We start from the raw sequence: 15,255 nt of genomic DNA, 5'->3' as shown, positions 1-15,255 counted from the left end.
GTGGTGACTTGTGAAGCTACATCATCACTCCTCAATGTGCTGTTCTTACGGGACAGGCAGTTCATATTTTCACTAGAGATCATTTAGTTGAAAAAGACACATTCACCTGGGGGAAATAAAAAAGTCCAAATTTTAATGAAATCTAATTTGCTACTACTAATTTTTTTCAATTTTACACACGATACAATATACAATATTGTACACAATACAGTACAAATATACAATCTCGTGAAGGGTTTTTTTCACAGAATGTTTTCTGTTTGCATATAATATAAATTAGCTCTTGAAGGAAAAATTGCAACTGTGTTTATTTTTGCATTTGAAATCTTTTTACCGTATGTACTGAACAGCCTACAGAAAAAGTCCCTTATAAGTAGCAGATACATACTAATAGACATTAAAGATCAGAATATTTTCAAACGTCTCTTTGAAAAATTCACATGGCACAAGTTCCTTGATTCCTGCAGACACACCTAGCAAAGACACTGCTTTCATAGCATTTGTTGACAGAAAATTATGATTTCCTATTAGGTAAGTTAGAGATTTTACATTTCCTAAGGTTAAAGGTTCCTAAAGACAGCTGTTTCTGGCATAATCAGAGAAGAAATACATATGGAAAAGACACCAACTGAAAGATTATGTTTCTTCCCTGCTAAGAGAGTAGTTTATCACAATATCTGACTTTTTTTTCTTCAGAAAGAGATGACCACATTTAATTGGTCAAATGCTTTTTGTACAGCTCTTACATGCTGTATTTTATACCTTTGGATACCGATTAAACATGACAAACAATGGATGAGAAATGTAGAAGAGAATATACAGGCCAGCACTGCTCAGTTGTGGACCAGAAAAGATTTCAAACTTAGGGGACAGAAGGGGACTCAGACTAAATTAAGTTTTTACATCAGAAACAGTGAGTTCAATTTGCACATCAGTCCTCACAGAAAAGAGTAACGTAGGTTTGGCTGGGACACAGAGGATGTGATCAAAGACATCAATGTAGGATGAATGTAGGACATAGTGATCACAGTCTCATTTTTAATACGGGTATTGAAGTTGCTGTTGTTGAAGGTCTAAATTCGTTCATTGTCTCAGCAGTCCAAAGGGATGATAACAGCATGCAACACTGTTAATATAGTTAAGAAAAATAAAGAAGCTGGAACATCCCAGAAACAGAGCTATATTTCTGCATCGAGGCAATTTGGCAATTTAGTGACACCAAAAGCTGACAAAGCCGGAGAGACAGCTGACACACACTGATGCAGAGAATCCTCAGCAGTACAATAGCTCCTGGCAGGGAACTTGTACCCAGATCCAGACCTCCTGCAGTGTAATTGCAACTCCATGGAAATCAACCGTTTAAACTGTGTAAACTGTGTCTGAATTGAATCTTTTGGGTTTTATACCTGTTTCAAATAAGGCTTCTCATTTTTTCCCACGATAACAACAGTTGGTCTAAGTGCTATCAACAGTGTGGAAAGATGACAGGTAGCAACAGACACTTTGGGATTCTTAACAGTTCTTCTGTGTTGCTCATGGAGGTGCTGAATTGGTGACAGCATCATCATTACTTTTGTTTCCTAGCTAAAATGAAAAGTGCTAGGGATTCAGCTCTCCCTGTAGTCTACCACGAGCTCCGTAAAACACTAATATGCTGTGGGTTAATTTTCCACATGGAACATTTCACATAGCTCTTTCCACAGAAAAGGAATACTCAAAGGAAAAGTATTCTGTTGACTGACGATGGGGGCTGACAATGTGGTGGGTGTGTATAAACAAACTGGTTATATTTGTAAATATCTATATTAACCACTTAGTTAACACTGAATCAGAATACATTGTGTTTTCCCGTTCTTAGGATCTAGTCAGACCTTTTTCCCTGCAAACCTGTCCATGAAATTCTATGGTGTCCAAGAAGTTTTGCAAAGTCAGAGAATAGTTAGCAATTAAATTTGATAACTAGTCACTTATTGTGAAGCAGGTTATATAGAAATATGTTTGCTGTCAAAAGTGCTTATTTATCACTTACATGACACCTCGGGGACATAAGTATGCTGAAGCATGAAAACAGTGCACTGGAGTTAAAACATTTTTGTTTCTTCCTTTTCTTCACACCTTCAAATAATATATATGATGTTGCTATTGAAAACCTAATCATACTTGAAACCAAGTCAGGTCTGAAACATGTTTAACATATTCTAGGTGGGGGAAAAGATAATAAGTAAATAAGGAAAGCCATTTATTTACCAAACCCCTGCGGCTACTGTATTATTTATCTCAGTGCAAAATGTTACCAAGTAAGAATTGTGTTTGTGTTTTCTTTAATATTCCTAAAACATACTTAACATACAGAAATGTTTAAAAACTATGGGAACCATTTTTCTAACTATAACCATTGCTTACTATTCCAATACAATATAGTGGTCAAAAAACCAGAGATGATCCCTATCCCAAATATTTATGATCTAAACAATACACAGACAATAGATTAAGAAACAAGTGTCAGAAAATCGTAGTTCTGTGAATATCAGAATCCAGGAGGTCTTCTTTCCGTTGGAGTTGTACATTGTGATTGATTGGTTTTGTTACTGAATAATATTAATGATATACCATGAGTTCACTTATTATTGGACAGTAAGGAATACACACAGGAGAGAAATAATTTGAAGGCTGCAACTGTGGGAAAAGCCAAAATCAGAGTGTGCATCTGGAGAGTGCACAGAAGTTGCACATCTGGAGAGAAACCCAGACTGAAGCTCTAACAATATAATCTCTAATAATGTAATACCTAATACAATGAGAGTCCCACAGTCCTCTGTATGGATTTTCTATTGTCTAGTAAGAATGAGCTCAAACTGCATTCTTTCTTTTCAGAGGAACATGAACTAAACTCCTTTTCTTCTGTGTGGCCATCTTCTTCCATAAAACTTAAAGACACTTTAAATCCCTCTACTCCTCTTCCAAGTTTTGCCAAAGGCTTAATACTTTATTCACAGTAAAGGGTAAATATATGCATTTATATAGTATAATCACAGAAATTTTGTTTCCTCAAGAAACCTGGCCTAAAACCAGATGAAGGAAGCACTAAAAAAGAGCAGTTGTTTTATTATGGTGAGAGAGGTGACAAGGCTGGACAAGCAGGCACTCAAATGGGAAGAGCTCATCTAGAATGGAAGGTCGAGTGAGGCAGTGAGGTGGGTGGCCAACCTGCCAAATGAGAACTTAAGGGGATGAAAACAGACAAACGCAAGGAGAGAGAAAGATGAGAGAGAAAATCAGAGAAGAGAGGGAGGAATAAATGGAGGAGAACAGGAGAATGGATGAGAATATGGAGAGTAAAAACTGGCTTGTTGGGGAGAAAAGATTGACACTGCTTAACAACTAGTCCCTCTGAAGGACATAGTCTCAAATTATTTGCAAGCACAAATTCATTCATCTTCATGCAAATTATGCAGGGAAAAAGAGGAGGGCATCTCAGAGGAGATGTTATCCACTCAGTCCTTCCACTTCTCTGAGGAAACAGCATCTGCTCAGCCCTTCCAAGGCAAGGAAGTGAAAACTAGCTTTATGTAACAGCTGCAGATGTAGACTGCCAAGAAGTCAAAGTAGTTCATTGCTCCTTCAAGAGTCAAAAAATTCACAGCTCCTGTGATCCACTGAAAGCTTGTTTGGGCCTGTAACAAACAGTTTGAAGAACTCTCCTGTGGAGAATACCAGTTGTGGGAGCACAGAGGAATGATGCAAGCAATGGAACCTGCAAAAGGAAAAAAAATCTATATATTTCAGGTGACATAAGAAACGACAGTGATCAGAGGCTCTGGATGTCATTGATACTCTCCAAGATGGAGCAGAGGGAGCAAAAAAGGAATGTTGCATACTGCAGCTGCAAGAACGAGAAGCTGTTCAGCACAGATATTTGAATGATGTTTGAAAATAAACTTCAGCAAAAGAAGGCTCATGCTCCAGGATTGCCTTGGGAAAGAGGTCATGGTGAGGGAAGTTACAGAGCTCTGTGACAGTTAATGAGTAACTAATAATGAGTAACTGTATGTAGCCACTGACACTATAACTGGCTTGGAAATGTTACAAACATGGGAATAATTTTAAAGATTGAAATTAACCTGATCTGAGGATGAAAATGTCTTTGGTTTTATTTAGTAATTTATTGTGGGTTTAATGTTAATTTAAAACCTAGAAATGTAACTGGATGATTTTAATCCTTTCCTGACATTGGCTTAATGAGGGCCAGACCATCTCATCAGCTCTGGTACTCTCCTTGCTAATAGGAGCACCGTGGTGGGTAGTGCTGAAGATGATGTAAAAGGCAATCCCCTCCACAACTGCCCATGTTATGGTGCCCGTGCCCACCATGCTGTTCAGAACCGTGACACTGGCACAAATCACATCCTGCATAACTGTGGAAAGGCAGACATCAAGAGAGGAGCACCAGGGCTACAGTTTTGTTTGCATCACCTACCCCTACAGAGGTGAGACCTCTCCGCTTCTCTATTGCACCTTCTTCAGAAAAAGAAATGCCAATACCTTCCCTACGACAGCAGCTGCTGGACAGTCCTCTTTTTTGGCGGTAAGAAAAGTACATGGTATGGAGGGAAGAGGCAAGGTTGGCATGTTATTTTCAGCTCTTGTAAAGAAATTATCTCTTGCCTTCAAAAGAAAATGTCGATTTTGTTTCCAGAGAATGGTCCCACGAAGAGCCTGAGCAGTCTCTGAGACTTGGCTGTGCTTGAGGGGAACAAGGAGAGGGGGACAAGCACGGCAGCAGACAGGAGAGTGCATTAGCAGAGCTCCTCTGCTTTAAAATTAGGCATGTGTTTCACAACAACCCTTCCTTCTTCCCATTTTTGAAGTTGATTATTTTCCAAGAAACTCTGAACTGACAGTACCTGTTTTTTAAATTAATTTGGCTAGAATATAGAGAGCTTGAAAAGACAGCCCAGAAGACACAGGTTATTCTGTATTTCCAACTGGTGGTCTCCACGAGCCCTTACAATAAGCACCGATTAATGCTTCCGAGCACCCTGAAATGCAAGTAAGAACAATTCTCATTTTACAGATGAGGAAACTCAGACACAGAACAGTTCTGTGACTGCTGGGGTCAGAGTGTAGCAATGCTATCTATCTCATCTGTCAATCTCTGCTGCCCTTTCCCACAGTAGATGATCTTCTCTCAAGAATTAATAACCAATATTACAACAGGCCACAAGTCTAAGTTCGCTCTTTCCTTTCCCCAGACAGGGTTTATCTAACTTATCCTCTTCTCACTCTCCATTCTGACCTTTTCTGCTTACCTCTTTTCTTCATTGCTGCTTTAAGCTGTGTACGTGGTGGGGATAGGTGGTCTGAAATAACATGTTATACTTTACCCTGAAGGCTGTGAAAGTTGTGATCATTCTTATCTGTTTCAGCAAGGTGTTCGAAAGTCTATGTCTTCTACTGTCGTGAGACTTACCCTTGAGGTTAGGAGAAACATTGTTCCTAAAGTAAAGTAGATGGCAGGAGAGAACATTGTCTGAAAAGAAGCTTTTACATTTAATAATGATATTCTGAAACTGACGCAAATTCTGTGGAGGGCCAGCCTACAGAGAGAAGCAAACCTCTTAGATTCCAGGCAGCAGGGTAACTATTAGTGAACAAGTACACCTGAAGACAGAATAGAAATCTCCCCTTTCTAGTGGCTGGCAGAAAAAGACTATTTATTTGTTAGTTGGAAGTTCTGTTGTATGTGGAAATGTCAGGAAAAGTGCTCTAACTTGAGCACAGTGCTGAACAAAATACAAGTTTGCTTCTTCAGATACAATCTTGACAATCTCGCAGCTCCTCTGCAGGTGCTGAAGCATCCTGCAGCAAAAGTAGACAGGCATCACCCAAAATCACAAGTAGGCACATTGTACATTTCTAGGGAGTGCCTTTTCCCAGAAACCTGCCAACGTCTTTGCAGGATATTGAGTCCTGTGCCTGCTGCGTGCTTACTGCCCACCAAAGAAGGTGGACCTGTTCTGGTAAGTATGCTCACGTCTCTTTACAGTACAGTCCTTCCACAGTTCACTGCATTCAGCCCAGTGTAAGAAATTAATCCACAGCCTCAAGATACTACAAAGAGCCGAATTTCAGACTGTGGAAACCTCAGTGACAGAGTTTATCTGCAAGTTTATCTGCAAGTATTACATGACCTGCAAACTATGTCACAAATTAGAATTGCTTTATTCCTGTTATATCTGACAAGACTATTAAGAAAATGGAGGAAGAGACGGGAAGAAAAGTGAAATATTTTCACAAGTGGTGTTCACCTGTAGGAAGCCCCACATTCTCAGCAAAAATGGATCATTTTTTCTTTAGTGGATGCTTTAAAGTACCTGAGCTGAAAGATTTTCAGTTTGAGGGCAGACACAGCAGGGTAGGTGAGCAAGTTTATTTTTCAGGCCACACCTATGTTTGTAATTGAGTTTATGATGTGACCAACATGTGCCAAGGTGGTTACCTGACCAACAATCACGTGACTGATTGGAGAGATGATTTGGGAACGTCTGAGTACAGTCTGTGTGAATACTGAAGTGCCTTAGGAAATGAGCTTCACCAGCATGTAAAACCTACAAGCATTAATCTTGGGAACTCTCTCTTGTGGGGAGATCTGAGAGCTGCCCTGAAGGTAGATATATTCAAATGACACCACTACCATTTTAGCATTCGTGGTTGAATAGTATAGCGTACCTTCTCTCCTTGCTGTTTTGAACAGCCCAGTGGACTGACTTTGGCTAGCTGGCACCATCTGATCTGGTTTTGTTAAGGAAGGTCAGGGTAGAGCTGTAGATCAGCTCTGAGGTCGAAATTCAAGAGTTCTGGATCTTGCACTCAACAGCATGAGTTTTCTGTTAATAAAGTACAAAAAGAAACAGACATAATCAATTCACCTATAATTATTCAAGAGAATGGTGCATTTATTCTCCTCTGTAGGGGTTTTTTTTGCATCAATGTGTAGTAAAGGACAATGCTAATGGAGATCTATATATCTGAATACTGCGGAGTGGTAGATAGGTGCTTTCTCCCACTCATTTCTCATTTCCCTTTTTTTTCTGGGAGCAGAACCACAGCTTATCACCTGTTAGCCCTGAGCCTCAGCACAAAAGCTCTTCCTATTCTGCTGAACATTACTTGTATGAACTGGGCTTTTTGATAGTTCAGAATGACCCCATCAATAGCATATTAACTGCTAAGAAACAATGCAAAGAAAAGAAGTTGATTTGCACTTTTAAAACTATTTTTTCATGTACATGTCTACTTGTTGGGTAGGATTCTGTGAAAGATAAATTTGGGAATGTAAAGACTGGCTTCGCTGCTTCCTTGGTACAAGAAACCAACAAAAAATAATGTATCATTAAAAAGATTTTTGTTTGCTTCAGGATTTCACACATTCTGGGTCACCTATCCATGTCACCAAAGTTTAATAGCTATTAATTTGATAAAATTAATCTTAATGTCACTGTATTTCTTCATTGAAAGAGGTATCAAACAAGTGTTTCAGCCAGAATTATATCAGCACCATACTATTTCAAAGTTAAATTTGAGAAAGATAATTAAATAGGGAAGAGTACTCTGGAGACTTAAAATGCACACATTGCAAGATGGCCATTATTAAACAGATATGCTTCAACTGATTCCGATTAATGGAACCATTTTGGTTCTACATCTCCTTTACCCTTGGTCTGATGCTGAGACAGGAAAGTAGCACATCAATATGTCAGATATCTATACCAGATATTAGAAGATATCGTATGTAAAATACTGACAGGAGTTACTAGCTTTTTTTTAAACAATCTAGCCACCTGTTTATGTGCTGGCATTTGAACACTTAAATTTAAATACCTGTGTCCCAGTTCAACACTAAATTAGATGAATTTGATTCCATTGACCAAGACGTTCCCTATCTTAAAATTTCCACTAGTAGGATTAATACAGTCTACTAGCAAGAACATTACTATTTAAAATCATGATCAGCCTGACAGCAAAGGCCAAAAGTTCATTCTCACACACAGTTGAAACAGGGACAAAAATAAGCAGACCTCAGGAGTGATGATCTCCATTTAGCAAATTAATTAAAACAACGTAAGGTAACTTAGGAATAAGAATACCCCTGAGAGATTTTTTTCATGGCTTTCAAGATCATGGATACAGTACAAAGTAAAGTAATCTTTTGATGTTAGATGAGTGGAAGCAGCTTCATTGGCATATTTTTTCTGCTGTTTTGAAGTTAGTACCATGTTCTTATTTGTTCTGGCACAGTAGTCTCCTCTATTATTATTTAACCAAAAAGCACTCTTAAAAACATAGGATGTTAATATGCACATTAACTATTAGTGAGAACATAGTAAAGCAGTAGTAAAACATAACTCTTAGAAATTCAAGTATGAATAGGCAATGCTATAGTTAGACTGATCCAAGCAAAGCTGGTGTGAATTAAGCTTGCGTTTCCTAGTCTTCCTCACCAGAGTTGCACAGAACACAGGAGCATCATTTCAGCTTAACTCTGGTTGGAAACACTAAAACACTTTAAACTTGGGCTTTAACTGACACTTTCATTGTGCTAATTATATTTCAAACTTCCACCTCAAGCTCTGGCCCCTCCACACTGTGCCATCCTCATGAATACCATATTCAGTGATATACAAGTGCAGTCATACAACTCTCCTACCTGAAGAGATAGAGTAGATTAATTTACATATTTATTAAACATTGTAAGTAGAAGCATGCACTGCAGTGCCACGTTGCATTGTGAAGGAGGGCTCCAGTAGCAGCTGGGATTACTGCACTGGAAAACACGTAAGAGTCAGTCTGTTGACATACATGCAAATAAAGGTAGGGAAACGACACAGTGGGTATTTAAGACAAAAGCACCTTGAGGGATAACTGCACTCGGCAGTGCAGCTGTGCTCTGCAGGGGCATGGAGAATATCCTTGATCTCTCATTCTCTGCTGGGAGTGCAGTAGAGACAGCACACGTAGCTGGCCAGGAAGGACACTTGTCCATCAGCTGCTACCCAGCCAGCCTAGCAGTAATAAGGGACTTTGGAGGGAGCCTTGTTCAGTTCTCACTTGGAAGGAGGATGTTGCTCAAAAGTGTAACATGGAAATGCTCATTATAAAGACAATCAAAAGCTGAAAGAAGAGTTTATTGTTGAAACCATGGGACAAGACTAAAATCAGACTGGTCTCACACCTGCTAATCATAACTTCTTTCCCGTGCAAAGATTTCTGGCTGGTGATACTAAAAGAGCTACTTGAAGATAGTCACATCTTGACATTGCACAGATGGGGGTGATAAAAATGACTGTAACACTAAAAGCAGCTCATTTCTAAGTCTGCACCACTTCACCACTCAAATACTTCAGAGAACCTTTCAACATACTCAATGACAAACATAAACCCTCCACCTACCCTGCACAATTCAATCCATTCTTGCCCTTGAGTTTTTCCAGTGTATCTCCAGGGCCTGACTTTCCATCTCAGATGGCTTTAGCTACAATTATTTAAGACAGCACCACCCAGGCTCTCTGCTCGGATGTGACTGCTCCAGCAGGGGAGGTAACAGAGGCAAATATGTGGAAGCTCTTCAGCCAGGGCTGTCCTCCCCTCTCAGCCCTCACCACCACCCTGGAGATCCATTCCTGGCACACATTTGCTCCTGCTGCGACTGCTATGGGAACAATTCCCACTTACCAGGGCACAAGAGAGGCTGCTGGAAGTTGCAGCACCTACTCCTATTGCAGAGACTGCCCAGCAAGCTCAGGAGTCCAGGCTGTGGAAGATCAGCCCTGCCCAGTTATTTGCAGTGGTGATTTACCATGATCGGGCCCTGACCTGTCTTTCCTGTCCCTTTGTGGGAGGTTAGGGCTCCTACAGCAGGAAGGGAGTGGATAAATGCAGACAGTAATGTTCCTAGTCAAAAGCAAGATGCCACAAAGCTACTCCACAGGAGTCTTTGGTGATCCTGATCTTTATAAACTAAAAAAGATATTAATTCTTTATTGTAGAACAGGCGATCAGCCAATCTGGCCTTTTATCCAGCGCAGACATGATAATGGGAAATATGTATGGGCCTTACTCTATAATTAGGGTGCATTCAGAAGTATCACAGGCTTTCCAGGCAGGCAAATGTAAAGCACTGTGACTCATCACTAAAGGGTGTGACTGCTCTCAGGGATTTGTAAGATTTTCTTTAAATGCTGATCAGTTCCTTCCTCTTCGATGGGATGTCAGAAACCAGAATTTGAAGAGCCTGTTGGGGCCTGACGTGTCAAACTGCTAAGCCAGATAAAGCTGTTTGTGCCAATTGTCGCCAGCCCTAAAGGTGATGAAGGAAATCTTTTACCCACCTAACCCCAGGGAAATAGGTTAGCCAGACTGAAGCAGTAAGCAGCTGTCCAGGATCCTTTTTTTTTTAATAACACCCTCAGCATGGACCAATTTAGTCATGTAAACTTTGATTTTTTTTTTTGGAAAAAACATCAATCAGCTTATGAATAATGCCTGCCCCATGTGTATGTTTCTTTCCGACCTCAACTCGGTCAAGTGAGTTTGACTTTATCTTGCCTTCTTCTGGCTGGCATGAATGAGTACATTAGCTCTATTACTACCAGCCTATTAACTTCGTGCTTTCACTCAAACTTTGGTCTTTCGGAGCCAAAGGTTTTATGGAGCCAAAGGTTTCCAATCTAAGCAGTCTGTAGATAGCACTAAGACATATGCTTGTGTATATACTAATAGATAATGTAATCTGAGATGGTTTAGGGGTGGAATATCTCTATTTGTAACAAGGAATGAGAAGTTTACTAGGCCTTCAACATTATTCACTACAACAGCTACTTTCATAGCAGAGTATCACACACTGAGAATGACAGCATTATTATACCACGCCCCGTGTGTAGAAAAGGGGCAGATCCTCACACTAAAAGTTTTCCGAGAATGTTGGTCTGCCAGGGTTGTATCTGTAGAGCCATGTTCTCCCTACCTTACGATTTACACACTATGCTGTTGAATATACACCACAAAATCGTTTCATGGAGTTTATGAAGTTGCTTATAGACCTATCATTCTCACACTTCACTAAAGGTAAAAGTCTGCCAGTATTTGCATTTTACTCTACTATAGTCAAACGTTCGTGATACTGTACTAAAAATTAAGTCTGTGTTAAAGCTGAAACTACCCATATATACACATCAAGGATATTTTTTCAATTAAAAAAAAATCTCTTCATGACATTGCTTGCAGATGAATACTCACTGAAATAATGCTTATTTATAGAGGGAAATACCGTTATGAAGTACAAATTACTATTGCCCAGTAGACAGACCAATCCCACCTGAATTTTCCCTGTTTATTTTTTCTCACTTTTCTTACAGCTTTCCAAGTAAAATGAAAATTATAGAGGTTAAAAGCTGGCTAATACAACCTATTTTCAACAAAAAAAAGTATGGATTTTTTTAAAGCATTGATACTTATTTGACATGCACAGATACTGGATTCCCATGAATGTCTACAGGAACTCCAAAGGGGCCATTATGTTTTTTTCTTGCATCAATAATCCACACACAAGGAAAGAATTTACACAATAGAATACAAGGACTCCATGGGAACACCGAAATAAAAACATTTCCACATGAGACTGTGCTTCAAAAACATGGGTTCACCTGTTAATTTTTTTAAGTGCTTAACGCTAATCTGCCCACTAAAAACTAGTACCCAACTGACCATTTAGTCTTTCAACGTGTAAAAAACAACTGTCAAATACAATGTATACCATACAGTAGAACCTACTATCTACTTCATAGGATTATGATGAAGATATTAATTAATATCTGTAATACTTTAACATTAATATCTGTAGTGCTTTAACGTATGTTAAGTATTTTTCTATGGATTTTAGATACAGCAGTGTTCAACACTATGAAGAACGCTGGCTAACTAGCTAACTCCTGTGTTAAAATACAGTTGGTAAACTTCTCCTCCTGGCTTTATTCAAGCACATAAGGATCCAGAGAAAGCAAAGATATCCTGAAAACTCCTCTAAGCATCCCGAGTTCCAGGCCTCGTGACAGTCTGCATTAGAGCAGTCTTGGGACTATTGCTGAGCTACAACAGCCTCCAAAAAGTCATTCTTCAAACAAGAACAACTGAAGCACAGCAGTGTTCTGGCTCTTGCCTTCATCTCTTCCCCCCACCCCCCTCCCCATCCTTCCTCCGCCATATTCCCGTGCCAGGATTTGTAATGTGGCAATACAAAACCAACAGATGGGCTAAACACCAGCTGACAAAGGGACCGGGAGGTGGTTTCCTAACAGTTGGTTCCTGCCCACTGCCATGCATACTTTACTTCTCAGTTTGAGGACAAAAAAATTACCTCTGCTTTTCTTGTAAATTCTTGAGGATACAAATTAATTGAAACATAGTAGGAACATTGTTCTTTAGGGGCTTATTTTTCATTCATAAACCCAAATGAACCTATAGCATCACAATGTAAAAATAATCCTATTTATGGTAGTGATTTTAAGTTTAAGGCACAACAGGATGAGCTGCAATTACTGACTCTGTAGCAGGCTTCCTGCACTCGTTTCTGTAAGTGAGTGTATCTCTTCCTGGCCCAAGGTTTTTGCCTAATCTACTTCCCTAGCTATCGCTGTTAAAATTGTTAATTATCTTGGGAAAGGACACGCTGGATATTTGTACAGGATCTACCTTACAAGGAGCACTAGTTGCTACTATGACACTAACTACTAATAAAACACAATCTAAATTTTACCCCATCTACTTTTAAAAAAAATATTTTGTTCATTTCCTGGTTCTGCAGTTTGTGCCCATCCAGCTGTGCCGCTGTAGTAGAGCTCCAACAGGTGCTTTAACAACACAGCCTGGTATGGGAACACATAGAACAGAAAGATGCATTGCTGGGTGGAGATATGTTTACTGTCAGGAAACAATGATTTTGTGATAAAGAAGATGGAGTATACAACTGTAAACATTAAGTAGTATTTTCAGTTGAGCTGCTCTTAATCATGAAAAATGTATGCTGGCCTTATTTTACCATCTGTACACCCTTAAAATGGTAGGGACAAGGAGATCACGCAATGATTTTCCATCCCTCATAGTCTTCTTGTGTGAAGCGGAAAATGCCTTTCACCCTAGTTCTGGTGCCAGGCATTTAGTTGTTTGCTATCGCAGAATTTCATGTCAGACGGGGGAGACCGAACTGTGAATTCCTAAACCTAGAAAAATATTTTCAGATGTCTGTGCAGCCCAAAGCAGCTGTTAAACCTCTGCATGCTGACAGTAACTTCATACCTGTGCTCTGACAGAACAGGGATGGAGGCATACCCAAAAAGACATTGGGCTTCTCAAAAAACATCAACCGCTTTTGGGAGCAGGGCTTGTAAAAAAACCAAACAACAAAACACAAAATAACAAAGGCAACTGATTGGGGAAAAAAATGCAGGCCTCACCCACTCCTGAGTGCCCAGGACTGTTCAGACAAGTCTGAACGGTCCTTAGGAAGGCTCTGCATTTCACAATACCAGCTGCACTTTCACAGTTCAAGTACTCAATAAACTGGCAGACAAAAAGCATTCACGATGGGTACATCAGTTAAAATTACACTGATGTCAAATCACAAGGGATATGGAAAGCCAGAGAGATCACGATATGTAGCTTTGTAACAATGGCTATTAAAATCGGCATTTCTCCCTCTCCTTCAAACTGTACCGTACCTCTCAGGGCAGTATTTTTTCTATGGTTGACAACATAACAGACATACCCAAGGAAAATACAACCTCCTAAGAAGAAAGTGCCATCCTTTGAGACCTGATGTCAAATGAATGAATATTCATTCAAATAAACATCTGTTATATCCACACGTTGCTGTAGTAAATCTGTTTTAACAAGGTACAAAAGGCTGGGAAAAAATAAAGTCTAGGTTGGCTTTTCAATTAGTATCTGTTAAATGGGCTTTCTTTATTTTCTCTTTGTATCCTGGAAGCCACAGAAGCCACACAACATGTAGTAGCTGATGTGGTGTGCAACCCTTGACCAATCTACTTACTTTCATTCTGCAGATGAACACTCTTCCAGTACTTTTTTTTGGACGCCTGTGTTAATTTTCACCTGAAATAAAACAAAAACTTAAACATTTATTCCTGACTTTCAAAGCTCCAGCAAGCCTCATCTCGAGCATCATCAACAGAAGTGGGGGAAGGGGGGGGGCGGGGGAAGAAAAAAACCAAGGCTCTCAGTGCTGACTGATAGATTTTTGATATTGCCACACTTCCTTTTTACTAATTATGCCCAGACTGCTCATCATGCCAGATACTGTTTATGCTAGGAATTTTCTACAGCATACCTCAGGGGCGAATTGCCTGTAGTGGTGACCTGGGAATTCTCTATAGCCTACTTTAACAAACAAACCTCCAGTATTCATCCACATCACATCATTCAACTCTCTCGCCCAATCTTCAGCATACTTTTCAACTGAGCTAACTTCAGCTACCCAGAGAAGGGTATTCCCTGACACACCAACTGTTTATTCCCTCTAGAGCACAATATACACTCTCCGACCCCTTGATCCTGCACAAACGAAGAAAAAACAATCGTTTTAAGTCATTAGGCTGTTGATAATGAAAGCCCTTGAGGTAAAAGCCATCCAGGCGAAAGCCCTTGTGCTGGACAGCAACGTTAGCCTGAGATTTCATGTAAATTGCACAAACATTTACAGTAATTGTTAATTCCTTCTCTGCTGAAGCCAGTTATCCACAACCTCATCTACTTTTCACAGGTAGAATAAATCTCCTTTTACAAGTGGATTTTATTGCCAGTATGGTCAGGCTCTAAGTTTGGAATATTTACGTTATTTCAATTGGCGGATTGCTTTTACCACACGGCATACTCCAGGCGTAGAGTGTTAAAAGCTGTTCAAATACACACCAGAACAGCGCATCCATGACAGGCCAGGAAATAAACTAAATTTCCATCCTATACCATCTTCCTGTGACACCTACCGCAACTGCTATCCATTATCCCCTTTCGTCTTTAAAACATTCAGAATTTGGCACGCTGGCTGTTCACGGAACAACTCCTAATTCTGTTTTTGATCCTGAATACTCCTATTAGGAGTGGTGAGGCTGCAGGGTGGCACTCCTGCTGCAGCGGGGGTGCAGCACTGCATTTACGACGCAGGCTCTCCCGGCACGTTGGGTC

This window comes from Pygoscelis adeliae, unplaced genomic scaffold, assembly GCF_000699105.1.
Source record: "Pygoscelis adeliae isolate BGI_AS28 unplaced genomic scaffold, ASM69910v1 Scaffold160, whole genome shotgun sequence".
Classification (NCBI taxonomy): domain Eukaryota; kingdom Metazoa; phylum Chordata; class Aves; order Sphenisciformes; family Spheniscidae; genus Pygoscelis; species Pygoscelis adeliae.
This window is presented reverse-complemented; position numbering follows the sequence as displayed.